The sequence below is a fragment of the Pongo abelii genome, chromosome 10 (genome assembly GCF_028885655.2).
Source record: "Pongo abelii isolate AG06213 chromosome 10, NHGRI_mPonAbe1-v2.0_pri, whole genome shotgun sequence".
NCBI lineage: Eukaryota > Metazoa > Chordata > Mammalia > Primates > Hominidae > Pongo > Pongo abelii.
The window spans coordinates 44,678,224-44,705,868 of NC_071995.2; the positions used below are offsets into that span (position 1 = coordinate 44,678,224).

The window sequence follows — 27,645 nt, forward strand, 5'->3', positions numbered from 1 at the left end:
AAATATGAGATAATTTAAAGTAACTAAACCTATAAATTATCACCATTCCTGAAAAAAACGGAGGAAAAGAAAACAACCTGGAAAATATATTTGAGGGAATAATTCAATATTGTTTTCCTAGTCTTGCTAGAGAAGTAAATATCCAGATATAAGAAATCTACAGAACACTTGTGAGATACTATGCAAAATGAACATCACCAAGGTGTATTGTAACCAGAATGTCCAAGGTCAACACCAAAGAAAAAATCTTAAAGGCAGCTAGAGAAAGAGGTCAGATCACATACAAAGGGACTAACAGCAGATGTCTCAACAGAAACCTCATAAGCCAAGGGTGATTGGAAGCCTATTTTTATCATTCTTAAAGAAAAGAAATTTCGGCCGGGCACGGTGGCTTACGCTTGTAATCCCAGCACTTTGGGAGGCCGAGGCGGGCTGATCACGAGGTCAGGAGATGGAGACCACGGTGAAACCCTGTCTCTACTAAAAATACAAAAAATTAGCTGGGCGTGGTGGCGGGCGCCTGTAGTCCCAGCTACTCGGAGAGACTGAGGCAGGAGAATGGCGTGAATCCGGGAGGCGGAGCTTGCAGTGAGCCGAGATCGCGCCACTGCACTCCAGCCTAGGCGACAGAGACTCTGTCTCAAAAAAAAAAAAAAAAGAAAAAAAATTTAACCAAAAATTTCATATCCTGCCAACCAAGCTTCATAAGTGAAGAAGAAATAAAATATTTTCCAGAGAAGCAAGAGCTAAGGAAATTTATTGACACTAGATCAGCTTTACAAGAGATCCTTAAAAGAGTTCTAAACATGGAAACAAAAGAGTAATATCTGCTACCACAGAAGCACACTTAAGTATATAGCCTACAAACCCTTAAAAACCCCATGCAATAAAAACTACCAAGGAACCAGCTAACAACTTCATGATAGGATCAAAACTGCACATCTCAATATTAACCTTGACTGTAAATGGTCTAAATGCCCTCACTTAAAAGGCACAGAGTGGCAATTTGAAAAAAAAAATCCATCTGCTGTCTTCAAGAGATCCATCTCACATATAATAACATTCATAGGCTCAAAGTAAAGTGTTGGAGAAAGAGCTACTGTGCAAATAGAATACAAAAAAGAGCAAGGCCAATCCTAGATAAAACAGACTTTAAATAAACAACAGTAAAAAAGAGCAAAGAAGGGCATTACATAATGATAAGGGCTTCAATTCAACAAGATGGCTCATGTATCCTAAATACATATACACCCAACACTGGAGCACTCAAATTCATAAAACAAGTACTTTTAGATCTATGAAAAGACAGACAGCCACAAAACAATAGTAGAGGACTTCAACACATCATTGCCAGCATTGGACATGTCAGTAAGGCAGAAAACTAACAGAAATTCTGCAGTTCAATTGACCAACGGGACCTAAGAGACATTGACAGAATATTTCACCCATCAACCACAGAATATCCACATTTTTTGTCTACACACAGAACATACTGCAGGATCGACCACATCCTCAGTCATAAAGCAAGTGTCAATAAATTTTTTAAAAATTGAAATCATGCCAATCATATTCATGAACCACAGTGGAATGAAAATCGAAATCAATACCATGAAGCTCCCTTGAAGCCACACAATTACATGGAAATTAAATAACTTGCTCCTGAAAGAATTTTAGGTAAACAAAAAAATTAAGGCAGAAATGAAAAACATTCTTTGAAATGAATTAAAACAGGGACAAAACATACCATAATCTCTGGGATACACCAAAAGCAGTGTTAAGAGGAAAGTTTATAGCACTAAATGCCTACCTCAAAAAGTTAGAACAATCTCAAATTAACATTCTAACATCTCACTTAGAGGAACTAGAAAAACAAGAACAAACTAACTCCAAAGCAAGTAGAAGAAAATAAATAACTAAAAACAGATCAGAACTGCATAAAACTGAGACACAAAAGCACAAAAAAAACCACAAAACCAAAAGATGGTTCTTTGAAAGAATAAACAAAATCAATATACCGCTATTTAGATTAACAAAGAAAACAAAAGGTGATCCAAGCACAATTAGAAATGACAATGGTGACATTACGACTGATCCCACAGAAATAAAAAGATTTCCAGAGACTATTATGAACACATCTTTGCACACATTTTATTGTAGAAAATTTATGTTTCTATAGTATTGGAAGTTCTGGCCAGGGAAATCAGGCAAGACAAACATATAAAGCATATTCAAATAGGAAGAGAGGAAGTAAAATTGTCTCTGTTTCCAGATGACATAATTGTATATTTAGAAAACCCCATCGTCTCAGCCCAAAAACTCCTTAAGCTGATAAGCAACATCAGCAAAGTCTCAGGATACAAAATCAATGTGCAAAAATCACAAGCATTTCTATACATGAATAATAGACAGAGAGCCAAATCATGAATGAACTCCCATTCACAATTGCTACAAAGAGAATAAAATACCTATGGGACAGAACAGAGCCCTCAGAAATAACGCCACACATCTACAACCATCTGATCTTTGACAAACCGGACAAAAACAAGCAATGCAGAAAGGATTCCCATTTAATAAATGGAGCTAGGAAAGCTGGCTACCATATGCAGAAAACTGAAACTGGACCCCTTCCTTACGCCTTACACAAAAATTACCTCAAGATAGATTAAAGACTTAAACATAAGACCAAAAACCATAAAAACCACACATGTATACATATGTAACTTACCTGCACATTGCGCACATGTACCATAAAACCTAAAGTATAATAATCATAATAATAATAATAATAATAAAAGAAAAAAAAAAACCATAAAAACCCTAGAAGAAAACCCAGACAATACCATTCAGGACATAGGCATGAGCAAAGACTTCATGACAAAAATGCAAAAGCAATCGCAACAAAAGCCACAATTGACAAATGGGATCTAATTGAACTAAAGAGCTTCTGCACAGCAAAAGAAACTATCATTAGAGTGAACAGGCAACCTACAGAATAGAAGAAAATTTTTGCAATCTATCCATCTGGCAAAAGTTTAACATCCAGAATCTACAAGGAACTTAAACAAATTTACAAGAAAAAAACAAACGACCCCATCAAAAAGTGGGCAAAGGATATGAACAGACATTTCTCAAAAAAAAGACATTTATGCGTCCAACAAACAAATGAAAAAAGTTCATCACTGGTCATTAGAGAAATGCAAATCAAAACCACAGTGAGATACCATCTTATGCCAGTTAGAAAGGCAATCATTAAGAAGTCAGGAATCAAAAGATGCTAGCAAGGCTGTGGAGAAATAGGAACGATTTTACACTGCTGGTGGGAGTGTGAATGAGTTCAACCATTGTGGAAGACAGTGTGGCAATTCCCCAAGGATCTAGAACCAGAAATACCATTTGACCCACCAGTCCCATTATTATTGATGTACCCAAAGGATTACAAATCATTCTACTATAAAGACACGTGCACACATACATTTATTGCAGCACTATTCACAACAGCAAAGACTTGGAACCAATCCAAATGCCTATCAATGATAGACTGGAAAAAGAAAATGTGGCACTGTATACACACCATGGAATACTATGCATCCATAAAAAAGGAAGAGTTCATGTCGTTTGCAGGGACATGGATGAAGCTGGAAACCATCATTCTCAGCAAACTAACACAGAAACAGAAACCAAACACATGTTCTGACTCATAAGTGGGAGTTGAACAATGAGAACACATGGACAGAGGGAGGGGAACATCACACACCGGGGCCTGTCATGGGGTAGAGGGGACAAGGGAAGGGATAACATTAGGACAAATACCTAATGCATGCATGGCTTAAAACCTAGATGACGGGTTAATGGGTGCAGCATGGCACATGTATACCTATGGAACAAACCTGCATATTCTGCACATGTATCCCAGAACTTATAGTACAATAAAAATAAATAAATAAATAATCCATTTTATAACTTCTAGAAATAAATCATAACTCATATAGCATGTGAGAATACAGTATCAAAATATCACATGTATCCCATAAATATGTACAATTATTATGTATCAGTAAAAAAGAACCCCTTCTAGTTTAGAAGATATCCCTGTGTCTTATCATTTAGGGTCACATATACTTTCTTTTTTATAACATTCATTCATCTTAATTTTTTGGTTGTTATATATTTCTTAAAGAATGTTCCATTAGCCCAGAAACTATTGTTTATTCACTATTGTATTTTTCATGCCAAATAGGCCAAAATAAAGATTCAATAAGCATGAAAAAAAAGAAAATTTATGTTTCTAGGATAAATTCCTAGAAACACATAATCTCCCAAGATTGATTTAGAAAGAAATTGAAACCCTGAACAAACCAATATTAAGTCCTAAACTTGAATCAGTTATTTTAAAAAAAACCTACCAACCAATAAAAACCTCCAGACCAGATGGATTGACAGCTGAATTTTACCAGACATACGAAGAAGAACTGGTACCAATACTACTATAACTGTTCAAATAAATCAAGGAGAAGGGACTCCTCCCTAACTCACTCAATGAAGCCAGCATCACCCTGATACCAAAACCTGGTAAAGAAACAATGAAAAAAGAAAACTACAAGCCAATATTCCTGATAAACATAAACACAAAAATCCTCAACAAAATACTAGCAAACCAAATTCAACAGCATATCAAAAAGTTAATCACAATGATCAAGTAGGCTTCATTCCTGGGAGGCTAGGTTGGTTCGATATGAGCAAATCAAGGTGATTCCCCACGTAACTAGAATTTTTTGAAAAAGTTGTGATGATCCAACAGACATGGGAAAAGCTTTTGATAAAATCCAACATCCCTTCATATTCAAAAACCCTCAAGACTAGGCATTGAAGGAACGTGCCTCAAAATAATAAGAGCCATCTATGACAAACCCACAGCCTACATACTGAGTAGGCAAAAGCTGGAAGCATTCCCTTGAGAATTGGAACAAGGCAAGGATGTCTACTCTCACCACTCCTGTTTAACATAGTAGTAGAAGGCCTTGCCACAGCAATCAGGAAAGACAAAAAAAAAAGGCATCCAAATAGGAAAATAAATCAAAGTATCTCTTTTTGCTGATGATATGATTCTATACCTAGAAAATCCTAAAGACTCCACCAAAAGGCTCCTGAAACTGATAAGGGACTTCAGTAAAGTTTCAGGATACAAAATCATGTATAAAAATCAGTAGCATTTCTATATACCAATAATGTTTCAGCTGAGAGCCAAATGAAGAATGCAATCACATTTACAATAGCTGCAAAAAACTAAAATACAAAATAAAAATAAAATAATTGTGTCATTTTATTACCTAGAAATACATCAAATCAAGGAGATAAAAATCTCTACAAAGAGAATGACCAAGCACTACCGAAAGAGATCGTAGATGACACAAACAAATGGAAAAACATTCCATGTTCATGGATAGGAAGAATCAATACTGTTAAAATGGTCATACCCCCCAAAGCAATCTACAGATTCAACATTATTCCTATCAAGCCATCAATGTCATTTTTCACAGAACTAGAAAAGATTATTCTAAAATTCATATGAAACCAAAAAAAAAGCCCAAAGCCTAAACTAAAAGAACAAAGCCAGAGGCATCACATTACCCAGCTTCAAACTATACAAGACCACAGTAACCACACTATTCTGGCACTGGTACAAGAACAGACAAATAGACTGCTGAAATAGAATATAGAACTCGGAAATAAAGCTGCACACCTACAGCCATCTGATCTTCAACAAAGTTGACAAAAACAAGCAATGAGGAAAGGACTCCCTAGTTGATAAATGATGCTGGGATAGCTGGTGAGCCATATGCTGAAGAATGAAACTGAACCCCTATCTTTCACCATATACAAAAATTAACTCAAGATGTATTAAAGATTTAAATGTAAGACTCCAATCTGTAAGAATCCTAGGGGGAAATCTAGGAAACACTATTCTGGACATCGGCCTTGAGAAAGAATTTATGACTAAGTCCTCAAAAGCAATTGCAACAAAAACAAAAATTTACAAGTGGGGCCTAATTAAACTAAAAAGCTTCTGCACAGCAAAGGAAACTATCAATAGAGGTAACAGACAGCCTACAGAATGGGAGAAAGTATTCACAAACTATGCATCCCACAAAAGTCTAACATCTAGAATCTATATGGAACTTAAACAATTAAGCAAGCTAGAAACAAATAATTCCACTAAAAAAATGGCAAAAAAAAGACACGAACAGATACTTCTGAAATGAAGACATGCAAGTAACCAAAAACATATGAAAACAATGCTCCACATCACTAATCATCAGAGAAATGCAAATCAAAACCACGAGATACCATCTCACACCAGTCAGAATGGCTATTATTTAGAAAGTCAAAAGGCAACAGATGCTGGCAAGGCTGGGGAGAAAAGAAAGGGCTTATATATTGTTGGGGGACTGTAAACTAGTTCAGCCACTGTGGAAAGTAGTTTAGAGATCTCTCAAAGAACTTAAAGTAGAATTACCCTGACCCAGCAATCCTATTACTGGATATATACCCAAAAGAAAACAAATTATTCTACCACAAAGACACATGCACTTTTATGTTCATCACAGCACTATTTACAATACCAAAGACATGAAATCAACCTAGGTGCTCATCGACAGTGGCCTGCATATAGAAAACGTGGTACATATACCTCATGGAATACTATGCAGCCACAAAAAATAATGAAATCATGTCCTTTGCAACAACATAGATGCAACTGGAGGCCATTATCTTAAGCAAATTAATGCAATAACAGAAAACCAAATACCCATGTTCTCAGGTATAAGTGAGAGTTGAACATTTGATACTCTTCGACATAAAGATGGCAACAATAGACACTGCGAACTAATAAAAGGGGGAGGGTGGCAGGTTTGAAAAACTATTGGGTAGTATGCTTTGTACCGAGTGATGGGATTAATAACACCCCAAACCTCAGCATCACGGAATACACCCATGTAATAAACCTGCACATGTACTCCCAAATCTAAAATAAAATTTGAAAAAAAATTAAAAATGAAAGGCAGAGATTGTCAGATTGGATTAAAACAGAAAAATACAAGTATATGCTGCCTAAAAGAAACACACTTTAAATAAGGAGACACAAATAGCATAACAGTAAAAAAATGGGAAAAGATACACCATGTTAACATAGTCAAAAGATAGCTGGAGAGGCTATATTAATATCAAAGTAGATTTCAGAGCACAGATTATTACCTGAGATAAAGAGGGTCATAATAATTAAATGGTTAGTTTAAGAGAATACAGTCCTAAACAATTACACACTAATAATAGAGTTCCAAAATACTTGAAAAAAAATCAAGGATAGAGAAATCCACAATTACAGCGAAAGATTCGAACAACACTACAAACCAATTTTATTTAATTGACATTTGTATAATACTGCACCTATCATCAACAGAATAGACATTTTTTTCAAGTGCATACAGAACATTTACCAAGATATATTCTGGGCCATATAACAAGTCTCAATAGATTTTAAATTATTCAAATTGTATGATGTATGTTCTCTGTTTACAACAGAATTAAATTTCTAAAATAAGCAACAGAAACATATCTGGAAAATCTTCAAATATCTGAAAGTTAAATAACACACTTCTAAATACCCCATGTTATAAACAAGAAATCAAAAAGAAAATTAGAAGGTATTTTGAACTGAATGAGAATGAAAGGACAGCATACAAAATTCGTTGGAGGCAGCTGAGGTAGTATTTAGCTTATGTAGTTTGAGGTAGTATTTAGCTCAGTTTATGAAGAAATAATTTAAATTATTTTTACAGACATGACTGTCTTTGGAGAAAATTTTATAGAATAAACAGAAATGCCATGACAGTTGTTTTTCTTTTCTTTTTTTTTTAAATCTTCAGGGGGGTACCTTTTAAGACCTCCAGTGGATGTCTGAAACCTCAGATGGTACCGAACTATATATACTATATATACACTACCTTTTTCCAGTGTATACATACCTAAGATAAAATTTAATTTATAAATTAGGCACAGTAAGAGATTAATAACAGCTAATGTTAAAATAGAACAATTAAGTAAAATAGGGGTTACTTGAACTGTGATACTACTGAAATACCACAACAGTTGATCTGGTAAATGAGATGGTTACTAAGTGACTAATAAGTAAGGAGCGAATACATTTGGACAAAGGAATGATTCACCTTCTGAGCAGAATGGAGTGGAATGGCAAGAGATTTTATCACACTACTCAGAACAGCACACACTTCAAAACTCATAAACTGTTTATTTCTGTAATTTTCCATTTTTGAACCACAGTTGACCTTAGGTAACTGAAACCATAGAAAGTGAAGAATAAGTGGGGACTACGGTATAGCTACTATGTGAGTTTAGCAAGGTTGCAAGACACAAGACCAATGTACCAAAGTCAATTGTATTTCTATACACTAGCGATGAACACTATTAACGTGAAATTCTTAAAAATAATGCCGTTCCCCTTAGCATGAAGAGAATATTTAGAGATAACTTTGTCAAGTGAAAGATCTGTACTCTGAAAACTATAAAATATTACTGATCAAAAAATAAAGATGTAAATAAATGGAGAGATATTCCCTGTTCATGAATAGGAAGACTGAATATTGTTAAGGTTTCAGTTCTTCCCAAATTGAACTATAAAATTAATGCAATGCCAAGCAAAATCTTATCAAGCTTGTTTTGTAGAAATCAACAAGCTAATTCTAAAATTCATATGAAAATAAAAAGGACTTTGAATAGCCAAAACAACTTTGAAAAAGAATGGCTAAGTCAAAAACTTTAACTACTTGACTTCCAGACTTCTTATAAGTCTATAGTAATCAAGGCAATGTGGTATTAGCATCAAAATAGATATAAAAAATCAATGAAACAGAATAAAAAGTCCAGAAATAGACCCACACATGTAATCAATTGGTTTTTGACAAAGTTGCAAAGGCAATCCAGTGGAGAAATGATAATCTATTCAGCAAGGAGTGCTGGCACAACTGACTAACCACAAGCAAAAAAAGTCTTCAAATGAACTTTTAATTATTCCTTGCACCATATACAAAAATTACTTCAAAATGGATGATAGATTTAAGTGTAAAACCTAAAAGTATATAACTTTTTAAAAACTGGAGAAAATCTTTTTGATATGGGCTATACAAAGATTTCTCAGGTATAACAGCAAAAACACAGTGCATAAAATAAGAAATTGATTAGTTAGTTGATGGTCACTAACTATCCCTGCCAGTATTCATAGATTAAATTGCTAGAAGTAGATGAATATTGACAAATTATCCTCAAGAAATGTGTCATCACTAACAGAGTATGAGTGTCTGTTTCACTGTCATATTTTCTATATTGGATAATACCATTTAACAAATCTTTGCCAATATAAAAGGCCCTTTATCAGGTACCTTATTGTTTCTTTAGTTTGTCTTTATTATTATAAAAGTAATAAAGTGATTTTGTAAAAGAAATAAAAAGTGATTCTATGTGTATGTTTATTACCCATTGGTGTTTCTTCTTTTGTCAAATGTCAATTCATGCCAAAGATTAAAATGATAATGGTGAGCTCCAACACAATGGTTGACCTTCCAGAGGTAGGAGAGGAAATAGCAGAGAGTTTCATGAACTAGAACTCCAGGCTTTCCCTGTCTATATTGATTCCATGCAGTAAGCTAAGGACACTTCAGTAATTTCTGCAATAAAAACCTTTTAGGCTATTTCGGGCAAATACTCTGATTTTCTGCCCTGTCTCTGCTGACACTCCAAGGTGTCATCCAAGTATACAGCAGGTAGAAGGCCTTATTGATCTCAGGCAGAGGGAATGGTGGAAATTGGGGATTTACTCAGCCCCTTGAACTGCCCTCTGCCCACTCTGGTATGCACAATGATGTCCCTCCCTTGCCTACTTGCTTCTCCCAGTGCCTGTAGCTGATGCACCATTGGCTTTGGGCTTGATTTGGGATGGTGGTCCTCTCTGTGACTTTCTCCCCATTATAGCTACAGGCCCCTGCATTCTGGTTATGATTCCTATTTGGTTGCTGGCTGAGGCAGTCCGCCCTGCAGTCTGGACTTGGTGTCACTTCATTGTACTGCCATAGCCCACCCTGGTCTACTTCTGAATTATGCTTTCAACCAACTTCCATGTTCCAATTCCATATTCCATGTCTCACAGGAATCAAGACAGATCAGAGTTAGGAATCTTTTCTCTCACTAACTGTGCTTATAGACACTATTACTCTGATGCAGCTTGAGAAGCATTCACTGTTAGGGGTCGCAGACGTTACCTGGAGCAAAGTCTGCTCTCACCATATCCCTGAAACTACCTAACATATTCCCATGTTGTGGAACATCAGTGGCAGGGAGAACTCATAACCCAGCTATTTAGCCACACATCTTCCCTACCTACTTCCCCCTTCCTCTTCCCACAATCTCCGAGACCAGGAAAGAAGCACACTTTCAAACTTCTCAAGATTAAAGCTCTATGATCCATTTTGATATGTCAAAGGAGGAGCTCTATCACATAGAAATTTCTCTTTCTCTCAACAAAGCCCAGTTTTTAAAATCATTATCTAAAGATGCTAGAAAAGTCATCTGGTTTGAGACTCAATGCTGATCGGTGGTTCTCTTATTTATTAATTAATACATTCAAGAAATATTTCCTGTGAAAATTACTTCTCAGGTGTGGAAATGCAATGGCCTACAAGGGAAAAAAAGGTCTTGACCTCATAGAGTTTAAATTCTAGTACAGAAGGCATACAATGTAATAATCAAATCCAATTTGTAAGTTTTATGAAAATAAAGCAGGCTAAAGTGACAGAGAAAAATAGAATAAGAGAGGAGATAGGTGTTATTTTCAAAAAGTAATCCAACAAAGTCTCTGTGAAATAAAATCTAACCTGCCACCTGTATGAGGTGAAGGAAGGATCCAAGAACAAGACTAGAGAGTTTCCAGGCACAGGGACCAAAGGCTTTGGGGTGGGAACCTGCTTGAAGAGTCCAAGGACTGGAAGGAGGTTAGAAAAGAGCTAGAACAGAGAGTGAGAAAGTAGAGATGGTTACAGATAAAGTCCGACAGACAGGTTGGGGCCAGATCATGTTGGACTTTGTAGGTCAGCTGTTTCAACGTGTGGTCTGGGGAAACAGAGGGGTCCCTGATATCCTCAGGGGTTCCATAAGGTCCTCCTTTTTCCAAATACTTTTTTCTACCAGGTTGAATTTTCTTCATATAGTTCAATCAAAACAATATATTGCAACAGATTGAATGCAGAAGAAAATATGAAAATCCAGCTGTCTTTTATTAAACCAAATATTCAAGAGATTTGCAAAAATGTAAAACAATGTCATTCTCCTCACTGTATTATTTTTGTTTTTGAAAATATATTTTTTTTCAGGCCAGGTGCAGTGGCTCACACCTGTAATCATGGCACTTTGGGAGGCCAAGACAGGCAGATCGCTTGAGCCCAGGAGTTTGAGAGCAGCCTGGTCAACATGGCAAAACCCCATCTCCACAAAAAAAAATTTTTTAATTAACAGGGTGTGGTGGTGCACACCTGTAGTCCCAGCTACTCAGGAGGCTGAGGTGGGAGGATCACCTGAGCCCAGGAGGCACAGGTTGCAGTGAGCCATGATCATGCCACTGCACTCTAGATTAGGCAACAGAGCACCCATATATATATGGGTGCACAAATATATATATATTTGAGACAGGGTCTCACTTTATTGTCCAATATATATAAAATATGTCATTTACATTAACATATAACAGGTTTTTATTGTTGTTTTAAAAATATTTAGCAAATAAATGTTTACATATTCTTAGTTATAATTTTAAATAAATTACATATTTACAGACATAGCCCACATAAACAAAAGCTCTTTGGAGCCCTCCCTCAATAATTTTTCAGAGTGAAAGGGGTTCTGAGATTAAAATGTTTGAGAATCATTTTTATAAAACATAAGATTTTGTTCAAAGGATAATACGATCCATTTGGAAGTCTTGAACAGAGTACTGACAGACTCTATTGCTTTTAGAATATCCATCTGACTGCTGAGTGGGAAATTCACTGCAGAGAAGGAAGAGATGAAGCAAGAAAATGGTAGAGGTTGTTGCATTAGTCCAGGCAAGAGATGGCTGTGGCTTGGCCTCAGATGATATAAGCGGAGATGGTTAGAAGTCACATAGAATAAATATTTTAAAGGTAGAGCCAATAGAATGTGTTGATTAAATGAATGTGGGGTATGAGGAGAAAAGGGGCCAAGGTTGACTCCAAGGATTCTGGTCTAAGCCCCTGGTTAGATAGTGGCACAATCTACTGAGAAGGAGGAAAGAGGTTTCTTTTTTTTTTTAACACGGAGTCTCGCTCTGTCGCCCAGGCTGGAGTGCAGCGGCGCGATCTCAGCTCACTGCACGCTCCACCTTCCCAGGTTCACGCCATTCTCCTGCCTCAGCCTCCCGAGTAGCTGGGACTACAGGCGCCCGCCACCACGCCCGGTTAATTTTTTTGTATTTTTAGTAGAGACGAGGTTTCACAGTGTTAGCCAGGATGGTCTCGATCTCCTGACCTTGGGATCCGCCCTCCTCGGCCTCCCAGAGTTCTGGGATTGCAGGCGTGAGCCACCGCGCCCGGCCGGAAAGTGGTTTCTAAGGTACTACCAGCTCTCTCTCTCCCTGGAGCAAGAAGCCTCGTGAATCTATCTTGCACTTTAAAATAATGCAAGGAAAAAAGAGATAAATTAAAAGGTATTAGTTTAATATTTGCAAAATGTTACCCCTGTTACATTATATATAGTTTCATCTTAACTATTTAAAAAAAGTGCATAGAAAAGTACTGGAAGGAAGTATCAAAATGTTAACAGTGGTCTTCACTAATTAAAGGTTTGCCAGAGGATTTTATTTTCTCTTGCATAGGTTGCTTCTATATCTCACAAACCTCTTACAGTGAGTGTTTATTACTGTAATTTTTCTCAGAAGTGAAATTATTTTAAGAAAAACCATTCAAAGCTCAGATGCACTGCGTAGTGTCTATGAACTTGAAGATACCTCCATTTGAAGAGATGTTCTCCCTTGAGAAGATGAGTCGGTGGAAAGTGCCTTATGTTATACATCAAGCATAATTTCCATCTTGGTTCATCTGGGATATTTGTACCTTTACAAATAATTAATTTTTAATTAATTTTTGTACCTATAAAAATAATTACAGATAATTATTTTCTGCCACAATAGTTTCTTCAATTTTTTTAATTAAAAGTCAATCCACCTTAGACTCGACTCTTTGGGGTGATCAAAAAGAGTTCTTGAATAAGGATTCTGAAAGTCCCTAATACAGCCCACAAAGAAGTAAACTAAGTTTAAAGTTATTTTCTTGTTTCTTATGTCTCCATGCTTGCAGAGTAAATTTAACACCAGGTTTTGGAGAAATCTATCTTAGAATGAAAACACAGTTATCAGTGAAGCTATACATGTGACACTTAAATAAACAGGGAACAGATAGAAGGAAGTTCTCACTGATGCTGGTGAACTGGATGTCCTAGTGAGCTTGCCACGTCACCAGAGTTGATAAGCAACTGACTGAAAACCTTGGTCTGGGAAGCTGCTGTGGTCAGAGATCAAAGTAAGAAGGGAAAGGGAAATGCCTTTTCCACACCTAATAAGACTCATTTTTCTTGTTTTCCTTCACCAACTCCACAAGACTGTCAAGGTAATTTTTTGGTATGCTACTAAGCTAAAAAAGGACTCAGCCATTTTAAAGTTAGTAAGACATGGGAAATAATTACCTCTCAAGACTCCATAAGAGTCTTCAGAGTCAGGGAACATTGACCACCTGCTTGATTATAAAAAATAGTCTTTGTTCACCAAGGTAGTCCTGTAGCTTCCTAGTGTCTAGAGCATTTACACATCTACTTTCTCCTTCGCAGCCTCTACCTCTGGAATAGAGATTCTTCCGGAATATTCCAGAGGTTGTAAGGGGTATGACTGTTGCCCCATGGGGACAATAGGGGCTGCTTGGTAGGTTTTTAGGCAGTTTTTTTTTTTTTTCATAATTGGACCCATTCTGAGGTCTGTCCTTTCACCTCTCTGAAAGGACCAGAACCTGTTGTTCTGGGTTTAATTAAGAAAAGGAGATGCACTCATGGCATTCTTGATCTAAGGCATCCACTCACCCACAGGAAGAGTCTTTGGCAACATGGTCTCCTGAGGTGTCTTCTAGAGCTATAGTTCCATGTTCAATGAGGGAGAAATTACTTAAATTCATCTCACAACTTGATTACATTCTCACAATAATCTAGGTAATAAATACATGGGAGTAGTAAATGAAAGTTCAGTTTCTACTAAAATTTCAGAAAGAAAATAAGTAAGTTTGTCCTCTAGAAAGGAAAAAGTATTCTCATTTATGTAAAATGAATGAGATTAGTCATCATGGAGGTAAATCTAGAGATTGTAAATCTTTACCTGAAGAGCTTTGACAACAATCAAAACTCCAATCAAAAGAATGGTGTGATTTCTAGGAGGCAGGATTACAATGTAAGGGAAAATCTAGCCAATTTTACTTACCCTGTCTGAACCAAATTGGGTGGCCAATGTGAAGCATAGAAAAGAGAAACCCAAGATTCATAAAATGGTAATATTTGTAAAACTACAGCCTATGAGGAATTTGGATGAATGAAGATAGATTATTAAGATGTGTGTGTTCAGTTAGGATAGGAGTAACTCACAGAGCCTCACCTCCTAATAAATATCCTTACAATTTTTCCATAGTCTTTTTCATTCATCATAGTAGTCACAAAGTGACTCTGTAATCACTGATTCAGTTTCCCAGATATTTCAATATTAATAGAAGGTATTTCAGATAAGAACACAATCTGGTCATTAAGAATAAAAATCTCTTACAGCTCTAAACCTAGCATGTTGGGAAGCCAAGGCAGGAGGATTGCTTGAAGCCAGGAGTTTGAGACAAACCTGGGCAACGTAGTGAGATCCTGTCTTTGCAAAAACAAATATAAAACTTAGCTGAGCATGGTAGCATGCACCTGTAGTCCTAGGTACTCCAAAGGTTTCGGTAGGAAGATCACTTGAGTCCAGGAGTTTGACGGTGCAGTAAGTTATGATTTCACCAATGTACTCCAGTCTGAGTGACACAACCAGACTTATCTCTAAAAATAAATTAAAAAATAAATATCTTACTTTCAATAAATATAAATCCTTTACTGGTATTATGTGGATAACAACACATACTTTCAATAAGTTGTGATGAAGATCAAAATAGAGAACATATTTAACACATCTGACATATGCCTGGCCCATAATAAATATTTGGTAATTCTCCTACCCTTTTGCCTCTCTTTGCTTTTATTCAAACTACAACAAATAAAAGACACAGAGTAATATTATCCAGCAGATATGGAGAACCTGCTCAGCTCTCTAACCCTGACTACCTGTGTCCTTGGGCAAGTCATTGATCTCTGGCTATCGGATTCCTAAGATAAAGCAAGGATTTGGCCTAGATGATATCTGATTTCTTTTCTATCTCTAATGTTAAAAGAGACTTGAGTATTTAAGATTGGTCCTTGTGGTGTCATTTTGATTCCATTCAGCCTGCGATTCAATTATTCTGCTCAATTGATCTTTCTTAATAATAAACAAAATCAAACAACTTAGACAACGTTCAGGTTAACAAGGCAGCAAATTAGCAATACGTAACAGACCTTCTCTTAACTTCCCATTAAAACACCCATGAGGATATACAAAAAGATAAAAACTGGCACCAGTATTGTGAACCGAAAATAAGAGAAGAAGATATGTCAAAGTTCACAGGGACTTTCCACTAATCGCATCATTAATGGATAGGGATTGAGAAATATAATCTTGGATGGCACAAACACTACCCTTTGAACCAGAACAGCAACAACTCCAAAGCAAGAGGAAGACTTTGGCTCTCCCCCACTGGCCGAGGTCAACTTTAGGACAAGGGGTTGCCCTGACCGGAAAAATAGGTGCCATCCCCCACTGAAATAGAGTTATCATCTGAGCAAGCCAACATCATAACCTCTCTTTTTTCCCCATCAGCAGTTCTATTTCTGTATCCATTTAGAGTCTACAATTCCCAGTGAGGTACTAATCTTGAAGTAGAATAACAGTTGGTTAACAGTGTAGTGAGTACTAAGTAGGGGTTGGGACAAGGTGAATACTGAAAACTGAGTGTGGTGAGTGTTAGGAAGCAGGGGGGAAGAGTGTTATCTTTCATGTACTGATATTTCATACGAATTGCATTTTAATCATTGTCAAAAATCACAACTCTTTCAGCAGATGTATGCTGTGCCCATAATGTATCATACGCAGGACCTTTAACCCTCCTTGGCTAGAGCTAGGAAGGAAAAATTGTCAGTCCCAGAGTGGGCAATGAGAGAGTCAAAGACCACATCACTCACCTTGCCTGTTGGTAACCCAATACTGGACCTTTGAAATTATTCTGCAACATTTAGAAAATGAGATATTTATACTGAAGGCTCAAGGGAGAGCTTATTTTTTAAAATTATCACTATGAAGACAAATAGAGCAATGCTTTATTTATGAAACAATTTCTTCAAGGTTTTTACTAGCTAAATATTGTCAGGCTCTTTTAGTGTTTGGTGGCCATTTCCCAGTTGATTCCACTCACATGGGATGTTTTGATTATAGCTTTTCACAAAAATTTGCCAAGATACCATATTAACCAGTGTAACTATATCACCCTTAATGGTTCTGTCAACTGGCATATAGCAGATATAATTCGTCAACTCTGCGGTAGAATGCATTCTTAATTTGAAAGTAAAAACCAAGTGGAAATCCTTGATGTGTTCAATAATGCATTAGACACAGTATAGACTGTTACCAGAAGGATTTGGTTCTGTTTTCTCTTCAATAAGTCATGTTAAAAGAATGACTGTAATATTCCAAACTGTTATATTATTGCAATCAAACTGATGCTGGAGAGGTTTCGAATCTGGATATTTCCTTATAAAATAACAACCTGAATAAATGAAAAGCAATTCAGAACTTTCCCATTTTTCACTTTACCATTAGGATAGCAGATAGCCATATTTTAGGTCCTTTATTTTTCCTCCTAAACTTATGTATATAATTTAACATAAATAATATTTTAGAAATATGTTAATAATTAAGAGATTTCTCCCTTTTCATGTTTTTAGTGGTTTCCCTACAGGAATCTAAAGGCGGCAGCGGGGGAAGCAGTGGTGGTGGTCATAGCTAACACTTGTGACAGCACGTGTCACATATTATGCTCAGCATTTTACTTACATTATCTTGCACAATCTTGATGATAATTCTAGGAAATAGATATGTAATTACCTTTATTCTACCAATAGGGGGTGAAAATATCAGGAATCTGAAAAGCATTGTTTCAGAAAGAAAATCTGCAAGAATGGAAAGGTATTGGCTCATAGAATGTTGTAAGAAATTAAATTTTATGTATAACCAAGAGAGTTTCTACCTTAATTAAATTTAACTAGTATTTATTGTATGCCCACAAGGCAATTTTCTAGGCAATTAGGGACAAAACAATGAACAAAACATATAACACCATCATGTGACTTACTTTCTCCAGTCTATAAGTGAACAAATGAACAGGTGATGGTTTCTATGAAAAAAAAAAAAACATGATAAAAGATTTGACAGTGATGGTAAATGATCAAGGATACAGAGGGTGTGAAAACGATGCCTGAGGATGATCTCTCTGAGGAGAGATCTGCTTTTAGGTAGAGAACTCAGTGAAGAACAGGAGTGAGATGTGAAAAACTGGGGAAAAGAGTTCCAGACAGAATAAACAGCAGTTGCAAAGATCCTTGGATGAAAATAAAGTTGGTAAGTTCAAGAAAGAGAAAGAGAAAGAGGGCAATGTGGCTGGATTAAAATCAGCAAGGGGAAGAGTGAAGAAAGTATAGAGATGTAGTCATCTTTGTAAGCCATCGCTTTGTAAGGGCTTTGAGTTGTGGTAAATGCTTTGGGTTTCATTAAAAAATAAAGAAGGTGGGAAGCTTGAGAGGTGTTCCAAATCTTTGTTCACCTCTCTTTCTGGACACCCAGCCAGGCCACACTTCAGAGCATACATTGCAGCTCAGTGTGGTCATATAACTGAGAACCAGCCTGTGGAGTGTGAGTGGAAGTGAGGTGCACTACTTCCAGGATTGAACAATAAAAATTATCCACCCATGCATCTCTGTGTCATTCCTCCTTTCTTGCCTTCAGGGATAGAACAGTGGATGACAGCCTTCAAATCCATATGTTGAAGATGGCAGAGCTACCATCACCTGGAAACCTAATGACCACATTGGGAAAAGCCTGGCCAACAACCAGTTCACTCACCAAAAACTCTTACGTGAGAGAGAATTAACTTCCATTTTGTTGAGGCATAACACACGTGGGTCTATGTATTATCACAACCTAGTCTACCATAACTTCCCCAGTATCCATTCTGCCCTTTTGCTATTGCAATAGAACCCTTAATTTTCAGCTTAGCACTTGACTACATGGAATAAAGATTGAATTTCTAAGCCTCCCTTGCAGTTAAGTGTGGTAGCACAACTAATTTTGGGCTAAAATGGTATGAGTGGAAGTGATATATATATATATTCCCAAAGGGGCATAGCCTCCTCTTTTCCACTTCCCACTGGCCTGAAAGCAGATGTGGTGATGTCGAGTCACCCTGAACCATATGGACAAGTTTTATACTCTATGCATAATAGAAAAATAAGATGGAGTAGCTTGGGTCCCTGACCTGTGGAGGCATCGTTAACCTCATGATCTTATTAAACCTGCAGCTATTTGGAGTACAAAAATTAATTCAAGATGGATTAAAGACTTAAATGTTAGACCTAAAACCACAAAAACCCTAGAAGAAAACCTAGGCAATACCATTCAGGACATAGGCATGGGCAAGGACTTCGTGACTAAAACACCAAAAGCAATGGCAACAAAAGCCAAAATAGACAAATAGGATTTAATTAAACTAAAGAGCTTCTGCACAGCAAAAGAAACTACCATCAGAGTGAACAGGCAACCTACAGAATAGGAGAAAATTTTTACAATCTACCCATCTGACAAAGGGCTAATATCTAGAATCTACAAAGAACTTATACAAATTTACAAGAAAAAATCAAACAACCCCATCAAAAAGTGGACAAAGGATATGAACAGACACTTCTCAAAAGATGACATTTATGCAGCCAAAAGGCACATGAAAAAATGCTCATCATCACTGGGCATCAGAGAAATGCAAATCAAAACCACAGTGAGATACCATCTCACACCAGTTAGAATGACGATTATTAAAAAGTCAGGAAACAACAGGTGCTGGAGAGGATGTGGAGAAATAGGAATGCTTTTACACTGTTGGTGGGACTGTAAACTAGTTCAACCACTGTGGAAGACACTGTGGTGATTCCTCAAGGATCTAGAACTAGAAATACGATTTGACCCAGCCATCCCATTACTGGGTATATACCCAAAGGATTATATATCATGCTGTTATAAAAACACATGCACATGTGTTTATAGTGGCACTATTCACAATAGCAAAGACTTGGAACCAACCCAAATGTCCAACAATGATAGACTGGATTAAGAAAATGTGGCACATATACACCATGGAATACTATGCAGCCATAAAAAAGGATGACTTCATGTCCTTTGTAGGGACATGGATGAAGCTAGAAACCATCATTGTGAGCAAACTATCACAAAGACAGAAAACCAAACACCGCATGTTCTCACTCATAGGTGGGAATTGAACGATGAGAACACTTGGACACAGAGTGGGGAACATCACATACTGGGCCCTGTCTTGGGGTGGAGGGAAGGGGGAGAGACAGTATTAGGAGATATACCTAATGTAAATGATGAGTTAACGGGTGCAGCACACCAACATGGCACATGTATAGATATGTAACAAACCTGCACGTTGTGCACATATACCCTAGAACTTAAAGTATAATAATAATAATAATTTTTAAAAAAAACAGAAAAAATATAGAAAAGAAAAAAGAAAAATAAGATGGAGTAGCTTGTGTCCCTGACCTGTGGAGGCATCATTAACCTCGCTATCTTGTTAAACCTGCAGCTATTTGGAGTTTCAATTTCAATAGTTACCTATATGCTGAATAATCTAGAAGTCATCAGGAGGCTTTAAGTAGGTGAAATATAATTCAACACAGTCTGGCTTATATGTTAAAACTCTGGCTGCTGGGTGGAAAATAAGCTATGGGGGAGGGCAGAGTAAAATCAGGGAAAGCAGTTAAAATGCTATTGCAGTAATCTAGGCGACAGATGATGGAGAAAGCTAAGGAGGAAAGAAGTGGTAGGATTCAGAGTTTTTGGAAGGTGGTGCCAATGGTATCTAATATAGGCTTGAGGTAAGGTGATTGTCAGAAAGAGAAGAGAAAATGACTCTGGTTTCTGACTTAAGCAATTGGGCAAACAGGCCACTAACTGAGGTGGAGAACGTTGGGAAAGAAGCAAGTTTGAGGAAGAAAATCAAAATTTTTTTTCTTTTAGCTAGTTATTCAAGTGGAGATAGCAAGTGACATTCTATGGAATTTAGAAACTTCCAGCTTGGAGTTTAGGAAAGATGTTAGGCTAGAAACAAAAATTTGGGAAAATCACTAATAAATTTATAATACAATGTACTAGCATAATATCAAAGGGCTCCATTTATGGCAAGAATCCAGATACAATAGAGGCAATATCATGTTGGATTGGCCCAACATAACATTGCATATTTTTCTAATTGGCAACAAAATATGACTTAATACTTACATGATATTCTTGTTTATTTATAATTGGCATGTAGAACAATAATTGGTAACCAGTTCTGGGTCCTTCAGGATGACATGATATTAAGGGACAGGACAGATATTATTGGCATAATACACAAGAAGACCTTGGTGAATTATCTTCTACTTGTGTTTTTAATCACGTTAACTATAGAAGCACTCCTGTCTATGTTGTACTATTTGTCTTCCAAAGGACTGGGAAAGGCTTCATCACTGGGCACTATGCTTGCTGAAGAATAGAAGGAAATGGCATTTGCACTCCCAAAGGCACAGGATAAAAGAGATACCTCCCACTGTCATCTTCTACTCTCTTTGTGGGTACTTATTCTCTGGGTAATTATTGTCTAATTTTCCTGTTTGATATTAGCCTCACCCTTAGCATCTAGAAAGGAATTGAATGAATGCTTTCCTGAGGCTCTAAGACTCACATAAAGCCCACATGCATAATGGGATTAACTATCTAGACTGAATAACTTTTCCCAGTTAATGTAAGTACAATTTACAAGGGTCAGCTTAATATTTTTGAAATGGGAAGCCTTCCTTGCCTCTTGCACCCGCTGGTGGCTCCAGGCGTTCCTTGACTGTGGCTGCACAACTCCAATCTCTGTCTCTGCCTTTACCCCTCTCTTCTTCTCTGTGTCTCTTTTAAGGATACTTGTCATTGAATATAAGACCCACCTAGACAATCCAGGATGGTCTCATCTTGAGATCCTTAATTAATTACATCTACAAAGACTATCTTTCCAAATAAGGGCATGTTCAGTTTCCAGAGATTAGAATGTGGACATATATTTTGGGGAGCCACCATTAAACCCACTGCAGTCTCAAGTCTTGTCAATCATTAGAACCACCTAGAAAACTTGATAAAATACAGATTCTCAGGTCCCATCCTTAGCCATTCAAATTCCATAGACCGGGTTTGTATGCATGTTTGTGTTTTATTGTAGATAAGAACTAAATCTAGGTTTAAAAAAGAAAATCACTAGGTGATTCTGATGGTTATTGTCCCCCATTCTTTCAAGATCTTAATTTTGGAAAATGTCATTGTTCTCTGTTGCATCATCAATGCAGTGAAAGACAATAGCATATCAAGAATGGCAAGATGGTATGGGGGAAATTGTGGGCTTGGAAATCAACCAAGGCTGAACCTGAAATTTGGCAATATCTTGTGCTATTACTTAAATTCTCTGAGCATCACTTTTCTCACCTGTAGAATGGAAGTCATTACATTACAGTGTTATTGTGAATATTAATGAGATAACATATGTAAAACCCCAGCACATGCTCAGTGATCAATTAAATGGAAACTATTATTAGCAAAAGGTGGATCAGGCAGCCTATGTTAATCCATGTAGCTATAATACAATCATCCAAACTGACTCATTAATCATATGTCATGATTTGCTTAATTTTGATATATAAAAAGAATAGTATTTATAAATTTTGGAATTATGAACAGGTTCTATAAAACAATGAGAGAGTGTAATGGAAAATATTACCTCTTTAATTATTATAGTGATTATTTTTCAACTTCCATATAGTTTCCAAAACCCTAGGTAAATGAAAAATCTCTAATGTTCAGTTGATTAAGTGGCTTCACCCAAACTTCTCCTATGGACTATATTCTGTCTCCCCAAAATTCATATATTGAACGTCGCAAGGGTGGGAAGCCAATCTAATAAGACAGTGGCTTTATAAGAAGACAGAGAGAGAGATCTTAAGCAATCTTTCTCTGCCATGTGAGGACACAGTGAGAAGGCGGCCATCTGCAAACCAAAAAGAGACCCCTCAATATTGAACTTCCAGCTTCCAGAACTATGAGAAATATACATCATTTAAGCCACTCCGTTTGTGGTATTTTGTTATGGCAGCCCTAGCGGACGAATACACCCCCCCATCTAGCCTATATCCCTTTTTAGCATGATTCTTAGAAAATATGTCCTCATTGTTGTGATGAACATTTCCCAGGCCTGCTACTTCTCCTTAATTCTAATAGATGGGGTAAAGGAAAGTTACGTGTTACATGGGAGACAACAGAGAGTGTTTCCTATTAATTTGTAAGAAGCCAAGCTCATCAAGCACAAACTATTATCATTATAGACTTCTGTAATGGGATTATCAGACCCATAGTTTCTCTTAATTCAGGATAGATATTTTTCCTTGAGTAATTTTTTTCCTCTTTCTGTGAGTAAATTCTCTGGCCATCTAGGTAAATTTATTGCTCATACTTCTGCTCAAAAAGCTTTGATATTCACCATTGCTTTCAGAATGGCCGGAGGACCCATCAATTCATAACTGCAAAGACCTACCATTCCTTAACTCCTACTCCTCTTTGTGTAAACTTTTGATCCAAACTGTACGCTGATGTCATACTGACCAGCATTGTTCTTTCACTTTCTCACATTTTTCCATCTCATTCCTTCTACCTCACATGCCCTGCTAGCACAGTCAACTGTATCCAATCTAAACAACAGGTCCTACTTCACCTCCTACCTGCTCCAAGAAGGCTTTGCTGACCACTCCAGGAAATGACTCAGTCCACGGTAGCTTGATCCTTGTTGTGTCACACTACTCTCAGGACTTTGCACAGGATAAATGTTCACAAATATTAATACTTCTTGGTCTAAATATATTTCTCTATGTAAAGAGCCCTTGAACTTCTAAGGTACTTCTTGTCTGTATCAGCAATTTGAAATGAATCATGAACCTTCTGAGGACAGCCCATATGTATGTTTGTGTTATTTACATTTTCTATTGTGATTTCACTTTCTGCTTCTAGTGTGAACTACATTGAGAGTTTCTTGAGGACTACATCTCATGAATGAGATTTGGAACCAGGAAAGAGTACAGGTTCCAACCTAGACTTCCTTGCTGCTAAAATTACACTGTTTAGTAAGTCACCTCACAACCAATTTTATCAGTAAATGGAAATGGTAATCCCTGTCCTTCAGGGCATGGTGGCTCACACCTGTAGTGCCAACTACTTGAGACCTGGGAAGGAAGATCTCTTGAGCTCAGGAGTTTGAGTCCAGCCTGAACAACACAGGGAGACGCCATCTCTAAAACAAAACAAAACCATAATAAGTACCTCATAGGATTTATATTAGGGTAGAATGATGTAAAGTATCTAGCACAGCATCTGCCTCATGGTAAATTGTCAATATATGCGAGCTTTATTCTTATGTCCCAGTACTCCCAACAATTTTGTAGGTTAAATATTTTTAATTCTTAATTTAAATATATATTTCTATATAAAGATCAAATGGGGAAAGGGATGCCATATTTAAATGTTTTTATAAGGCCTCTTCTAACTCAAGATGTCCTGACACTATAAACTTTAAAGTGTATGAGAACACATAGTACAGAAGGCAGCACAGTGTTGAACAATAATGCTCTTTAAAGTAGCTGCTGCATTTCCCACATTTCTTTCATTTTTCAGAAAATGGCTCAATAAGCCCACTAGATGATTTGGAATTCATTCAGGTCTTGTGAGCCCATTGTTTGCAATTCTCTAATTGTCATTTTACAGTCACATTGGACCCAAAGGATACAGTCTGAAAATTTATTGAATGATGGAATTTTCCAGTTACAAAGCAGAATCCTAATAGTTCAGAGACATCTCACTCCTGTAGAGGTCCCAGAAAAGGTTAATGTGAACATAATCACCTGTCAAAATCTTCCAATTATAAACTAGTTACTAGTTACCTTTTCCTGAAGATAGCTAAAGGCAGTTGTATACACAAATTAATATTTAATTTCGATGATCTTCACCCAAAAATGAAGGTTATAGGAATCTGTGCTGTTGATTTAAATTAGAATATTATACTCCTTTTGTTTTTCCTTTCCCTATATTGATTCCATGCCTGAGCAGCTAAAATCTTTGTGGAACAGAGACATGACATGGTGTCACTGTTGGCAGCACAGAGAGACACAAAGGTAGAGAGAATTCAGGAACAGCAAAATCCCTGTTTCTTCCAAATATAGCCTTTCCTGGTTTTTACTTAGCCTGAAGTTTCTACTTCTGGAATTATATTTGTGGAAATAATAGTTTTTATGCACTAGTTTTTTAGAATAGCATGTACACACATACAAAGGCACACAGCAAAAAATGTAAAAAACATATGGAGGTATAGAAGGTCTACAGAGCAGTCCTGAAAAGGGGAAGGAAGTAAAAGTTTTAAATTCTGTTTGACTCTGTTGCTGAGAATATAAATTAGTGCAACCACTACAGAGAACAGTTTGGAGGTTCCTAAAAAAACTAAAAATAGAGCTACCATACAGTCCAGCAATTCCACTGCTGGGTATATACCCAAAAGAAAGGAAACCAGTATATCAAAGAGGTATCTTCATTATCATGTTTGTTATAGCACTGTTCAGAATAGCCCAGATTCGGAAGTAACTTAAGTGTCCACTGACAGACAAATGGATAAAGAAAATGTGGTACATATACACAATGGAGTACTATTTAGTCATAAAAAAGAAGGAGATTCAGGTATCTGCAACGTCATGGATGGAACTGGAAGTCATCATGTTAAGTGAAATAAGCCAGGCACAGCAAGACAAACATTGTATAGTCTCACTTATTTATGGGATCTAGAAATCAAAACAATTTAACCCATGGACATAGAGAGTAGAAAGATGGTTACCAGAGGCTAGGAAGTGTAGTGAGGGGGTGAGCAGACATGGGGGTGGTTAATGGGTACAGAAAATTAGAATGAATGAATAAGGACTAGTATTTTATAGCACAAGGTGACTATAGTCAATAATAATTTAATTGTACATTTTAAAATAACTAAGAGTATAATTGGATTTGTTTGTAACACAAAGGATAAATGCTTGAGGGGATGGATACCTCATTTTCCATGATGTGATTATCATGCACGGCATGCGTATATTAAAATATCTCATGTACCTCATAAGTATATACACCTACTACTACATATCCACAAAAATGAAAATTAGAAATTATTATTTTTAATTCTGCTTGAAAATTTTGTCCTGTGAGAAAACATTTTAAATGGTTCATTTTCAAGGCATGATCAATCTAAGTACTGACAGCCAGCCTGTGGATGTAACAAACCGCACGGCTCATGCACCTAGAAGGTCACAATAAACTGACAGAATGTAGAGGAGGACTCAGCCCATAAAAAGGAAGAAAGTTTCGTTATTGGGAAATCGAAATTTAAGCAGGAAAGCAGACCAGGGTATGAGCTTATAAGGGGATAATGAAACTAAGGTTATGTCTGGGAAGATTGTAACCCCATAGTACTCAACCAATGAGGAACTGGAAGAGGGACTTTCATGCTAGGAGATAAATTACCTGCCATAACTGCCTTGGGTGTGCCTGCCTACCTGACACCCTATCTTGAAAGACTGCCATTAAAAGTCTTGCTTCCGCTGTTCTTCATGTCTCTGAGTCCATTCTTTGGGTTTGGATGGATGAATGTGTATTTCTCACAGTCTGGTGCAGCCCTGAGTAAAAACCAAAATCTTTTATGCCTAAAATGTTTTTAAAAAAATGAAAAAGCATAAATCTATGTTTTGGTATGTTCATAGTATGCAGTCATTCTTAGGGGCAACTGTGACTTTACAAAACCTCTCCACTCTCTCCCCTTTCACTCCTACACCTACTATCTGTTCAGCCCTGTGTCTCTTGTCAGAACTTTTTAAACTATGTTCTCTCTGATCTCCTAGCTTCTACTTTCTTTCATTTTCCTTCAGGGCTAAACTGTGATAAAAGATGGATACTCTGCTCTGCTTAGCAACCCCAAAAGCTCTCTGTTGCTGCAGGAGACAGTCTCAGCTCCTTTGAGTGGCCTTCTGGCCCCTTGTACAAAGTCCTCACAGACTGATCACCTTCTCTTCTTCCCAGGCACACTGCATTCCAACCACACCCTTTGTCTTCCCATTCCCTGAACAGGTCTCAGACATTGAATCGTTCTACAAACATCTTCGAGCCTTTTCACATGCCCTCTGGATGTCCTTCTCCTTTTCTGCCTGGTCAAAGCATCCAAATCCTTCCTGGCCTCACCCAGTACCACGCAGATACTACAGGCAGAATCAGGTTATATCCTAGACCCTCATGATTTCAGAGCCTTAAGCTCTTTCTCCCACAAAGTTATCCCGTCATGGGATTATGCAATACAAATTATGACTGAAGCAAGAGGCAAACAGAAGCCCAAGTCCCACCTGGCTCAGGTTTCTCTGCACCCCACCCAGTCCAGCTGAGCATGACCACCTCTGCCCACAAGGTGCTCCTGCACACCACCATCATCGGTGTTGGTCTTCTAAGTTTCTCAAAATAGCCCAAGGCTAGAAGGCCAGACTCAAATTTAGAATTCTCAGACTTCTTGAAGATCCACCCAGGAATTTTAAGGACCCACCATCACCTGACTTTTCCTCCATACCGGCTCTGCCCAGCACTGTGAGCATAGGTACAAGGATATCTCAGCCTGCATGTCCAAACTCAAGCAACACCACCACCACCATTACCTCCTCCAAGCACCATCTCTTGGAAAATGAGACTATCTGGGCAAAAAATTCCCTGGCCATAGATAACCTAGAATATGGTAGAAAGGACGCCACAGGATGCAGGTGGCCACATCTCTGTGGTCCCAAGACTCCTTGCACTATGGAGAGAAGTGTAGCCACCTGCACCCGGGTCTTCTGACAAAAGGAGGGGGCAGAAATGGGAGTCGGGGAAGTTAGGATAGCATCTACGGACAGGGGCTTCTCTTGTCCTGATTTAAGACGATCAGGCAGTGGTGTGTCTTCAAA

At 37.3% G+C, this 27,645-nt stretch overlaps 1 protein-coding gene across 2 annotated transcripts in view; it reads right to left on the bottom strand.

Annotated features, from left to right (window-relative positions):
* Positions 1-27,645, bottom strand: part of SLC38A4 (solute carrier family 38 member 4) — a 259,413-nt gene that overhangs the window by 230,132 nt on the left and 1,636 nt on the right. Inside the window, exons 2-3 of one of the 2 annotated variants that reach the window (XM_063711666.1) lie at positions 14,206-15,195; positions 13,085-13,190 (exon numbers count right to left, since the gene is read on the bottom strand). The exons of the other annotated variant lie outside the window; for it this stretch is intronic. The gene's annotated coding sequence lies outside the window, so the exon portion shown is untranslated. The remainder of the gene's footprint in view (positions 1-13,084; positions 13,191-14,205; positions 15,196-27,645) is intronic. 2 annotated transcript variants of the gene reach the window in all.